This window comes from Ictidomys tridecemlineatus, chromosome 6 (assembly GCF_052094955.1).
Source record: "Ictidomys tridecemlineatus isolate mIctTri1 chromosome 6, mIctTri1.hap1, whole genome shotgun sequence".
In the NCBI taxonomy this organism is placed as follows: Eukaryota; Metazoa; Chordata; class Mammalia; order Rodentia; family Sciuridae; genus Ictidomys; species Ictidomys tridecemlineatus.
This window is the reverse complement of record NC_135482.1, coordinates 41,705,272-41,709,749: the sequence shown is the minus strand read 5'-3', so window position 1 is coordinate 41,709,749 and position 4,478 is coordinate 41,705,272. Positions and strand designations below refer to the sequence as shown.

The 4,478-nt window shown below is 32.4% G+C and overlaps 1 non-coding gene across 1 annotated transcript; it reads right to left on the bottom strand.

Moving 5' to 3' along the window:
- Positions 1-3,209: 3,209 nt before the first annotated feature.
- Positions 3,210-3,316, bottom strand: LOC120888834 (U6 spliceosomal RNA). Its single transcript, XR_005732505.1, has one exon. It is a non-coding gene; the product is annotated as a U6 spliceosomal RNA (small nuclear RNA).
- Positions 3,317-4,478: the final 1,162 nt, after the last annotated feature.

The window sequence follows — 4,478 nt, the reverse complement described above, 5'->3', positions numbered from 1 at the left end:
TAAGACATTAGTCCATGTGAGTTAGTTATAAGAAACACATGCAAAGTAAAATCTGCAACTACATAAAAAGAAATAATCAGTACTCTCATAGCATTAATTTGACAAAAAGTTTGTTATGTTCCAGTTAATAAATATAGTATTTAAAATTTATGTTATAATCTGATATTAATAAGGCTTTGTAAAGTAATCAGTTAAAAGATTAAAGTCTGCGATTCTTTTTTTGAATGTTTATTTTTCAGTTGTAGTTGGACACAACACCTTTATTTATTTATTTATTTATCTATCTATCTATCTGTCTACCTATTTATTTATTTTTATGTGGTGCTGAGGATAGAACCCAGGGCCTCACACCTGCTAGGTGAGCACTCTACTGCTGAGCCACAATCCCAGCCTCAAGTCTGCAAGTCTTAAGATTCTGTTTTTATGTTTTGCATTTTTTTTGTTATTGTTGTGATTATTTTTAGTTTTTATTACAAACAGAAGCTGTTGTATAACTCAGGCCCTGAATTCTTACACTTATTTATCTTCTATTTACAAAATAAAAATACCAAAATCTTCTCAAATACATTTCTTTAGAGAAATGGTACTTTCAAGGCACAGTGGAAAGTGTCTGTCACAGAACATGGGTCCACATGTATAGCATGTACAGGAGTCTGTACTGAAGGTCTATGGACAAATTGGCAGTACTGATGCTAACTTTTTTCCTCATCTTTTTCATTTTAAGTTTTAGCTCTTCATATTACACAATCTTTTTTATTATTTTTTTATTTATATTTTTAATTAATTTTTTACTTATATATTACGGTGGAATGCATTACAATTCTTATTACACATATAGAGCACAATTTTTCATTACTCTGGTTGTATACAAAGTACAATCACACCAATATGTGTTTTCAAACATGTACTTTGGATAGTAATGTCCATCATATTCCACCATCATTTCTAACCATATGGCCCCTCCCTTCCCTTCCCTTCCCACCTCTGCCCTATCTAGAGTTTGTCTACTCCTCCCACACTCCCCCTCCCAGCCCCATTATGAATCAGCCTCCTTATATCAGAGAAAACATTCTGCATTTGTTTTTGGGGGGGTTGCTAACTTCACTTAGCATTATCTTCTCTAACTCTATCCATTTACCTGCAAATGCCACGATTTTATTCTCTTTTATTGATGAGTAATATTCCATTGTGTATATATGCCACATTATTTTTTATCCATTCATCTATTGGAAGGCATCTAGGTTGGTTCCACATTTAGCTATTGTGAATTATGGTGTTATAAACATTTATGTGGCTCTGTCCCTGTAGTAAGCTGTTTTTAAGTCCTTTGGGTATAGACAGAGGAGAGGGATAGCTGGGTCAAATGGTAGTTCCATTCCCAATTTTCCAAGAAATCTCCATACTGCTTTCCATATTGTTTGCACCAATTTGCAGCCTCACCAGCAGTGTATAAGTGTACCTTTTTCCCCACATCCTCACCAACACTTATTGTTTTTTGTATGCATAATAGCTGCCATTCTGAATGGAGTGATATGAAATCTTAGAGTGGTTTTGATTTGCATTTCTCTAATTGCTAGGGATGATGAACATTTTTTCATATATTTGTTGATTGATTGTATATCATCTTCTGAAAAGTATCTGTTCAGGTCCTTGGCCCATTTATTGATTGCTATTTTGTTTGTTTGTTTGTTTGTTTTGTGTGCATGTGCTTAGCTTTTTTAGTTCTTTATATACCCTAGAGATTAGTGGTCTATCTGATGTGTGAGGAGTAAAGTTTGCTCCCAAGATGTAGGCTTTCTATTCACCTCACTAATTGTTTCTTTTGATGAGAAGAAACTTTTTAATTTGAGTCTATCCCATTTATTGATTCTTAGTTTTAATTCTTGTGCCAAAGGAGTCTTATTAAGGAAGTTGGGGCCTAATCCCACATGATGAAGATTAGGGTCTACCTTTTCTTCTATTAGATGCAGAGTCTCTGGGTTTATTCCTAGGTTCTTGATCCACTTTGAATTAAGTTTTGTGCATTGTGAGAGAGATAGGAGTTTAATTTCATTTTGTTTAATATAGATTTCCAGTTTTCTCAGCACCATTTGTTGAAGATTCTATCTTTTCTCCAATGCATGTTTTTGGAGCCTTTGTCTAATATAAGATAATTGTTATTTGTGGGATAGTCTTTGTGTCTTATATTCTGTATGATTGATCTACCAGTCTGTTTTGGTCCCAATACCATGCTGTTTTGGTTACCATTGCTCTTTAGTGTAGTTTAATGTCTAGTGCTGTGATGCCACCTGTTTCACTCTTCCTGCTAAGGATTGCTTTAGCTATTCTGGGTCTCTTATTTTTCCAGATGAATTTCTTGACTGCTTTTCTATTTCTATGAGGTATGTCACTGGGATTTTGATGGGAATTGCATTAAATCTGTATAGTGCTTTTGGTAGTAGGGTCATTTTGATATTAATTCTGCCTATCCAAGAGCAAGGTAGATCTTTCCATCTTCTAAGGTGTTCTTTGACTTCTTTCTTTAGGGTTCTGTAATTTTCATTATATAGATCTTTCACCTCTTTCATTGATTCCCAATTTTTTTTGTGGGGGGCTATTGTAAATGAGGTAGGTTTTTTCCCTTTCAGAGGATTTATCACTGATATACAGAAATGCATTTGATCCCTGTGTGTTGATTTTATATCCTGCTACTTTGTTGAATCCATTTAATAGTTCTAGAAGTTTTCTGGAGGAACTTTTAGGTTCTTCTAGGTATAGAATCATTTCATCAGCAAATAGTGCCAATTTGAGTTCTTCTTTTCCTATCTGTATCTCTTTAATTTATTTTATCTGTCTAATTGCTCTGGCCAGTGTTTCAAGAACTATGTTAAATAGAAGTGGTGAAAGAGGGCATCCCTGTCTTGTTCCAGTTTTTAGAGGGAATGCCTTCAATTTTTCTCCATTTAGAATGATGTTGGCCAGGGGCTTAGCATAGATAGCCTATATGATGTTGAGATATGTTCTTGTTATCCATAGTTTTTCTAGTGTTTTGAACATGAAGGTGTGCTGTATTTTGTCAAATGCTTTTTCTGCATCTATTGAGATGATCATATGATTCTTTGAGTTTATTGATGTGATGAATTACATTTATTGATTTCCATATGTTGAACCAACCTTATATCCCTGGGATGAATCCCATTTTATCGTGGTGCATGTTCTTTTTGATATGTAAAAATATGGAACAGTTCACGAATTTGTGTGTCATCTTTGCACAGGGGCCATGCTAATCTTCTGTGTATCATTCTAATTTTAGTATATGCGCTCCCAAAGCAAGCACGAAAATTCTTTAAATAACTTAAGTTATGAAACTTTTGGCCTTTGTAAATTTGTATGGCTGAATTAATCCCAAAATTCTTAAATATCCATCTGATTTCAACCCATCATTAGAGTCCAAGAATTATGCTGAGTTGTCTTACAAAAATGCAAGTAATTTGAAATAACATGTTTGTTTTTCTTTTTCCCAAGATTTAATTTGGACTGAAATGACTGGCTAACATCAATATTGCAAATGACATGAACAAATTTATCATGGCCTAAAAAGTAAATATTACAGACAAATTTCATCTATTAAGCAAATAGGTAATAAACAATATTTATTTTATAGTGTTGTAGTTTGACTTTAGGGAATCTGGACAACAAGGCAATCCAAAATGGGGCAATGAAAACATTTCAATCTGCTAAATAAATTCTTGAAAAAATGTATACACTGATAAAAAGTTTAAACTCTGCATGAAACACATAGGGCTAGGATGAATAATTGAGAAGTAATAACCCAAATAAGATGATTACTCAATTAGAGGAGGATTTGGAATATATGTGCTATGAACATAATTTCTAAACTTAAGATAAAAGGTATATCTATAGAAAAAGAGGGTCTAAAAAGTCAAAGCAAGTCAGTATAGGACAGAGACCAAAAGGGAAATGATATTTATTGAGCATACGAATGTGACAGGTCTTCTATTATTTACATCCCTGGTTGAAGACATTACATTGGCCTAAAATACAGAGAAACCCCAAGATTTGTCTTGCCAGTCCTATTACAAAATATCAAAAAATAATGGTACACTAATCATATTCCTAATTTTTAGTGTCTGTATAGCACATTGTTAGAACTATAATATGTCACATTCTTCATTAACTGGAAAAATACATTAACAGAATATATTTATTAATATATTAATATTTTAGTATAATAAACAATGATTTAAAAATAGTATAATAAACAATGATTCCCAGAAATACAATTTGGGATTACTTTGTTGTATACTCCTTCAAACAGAATATTTTATTAGTCCAACTCAGTTATATAGTCATAAATATATGATATGTGAGAAATGTAAAAGATATTAAAAATATACCAATAATTTTTTCTTAATATGTTTCTCTGAATTTTGGGGACAACAGAAAAATATTTCTTTTCTGTTTTAAATTATATTAAT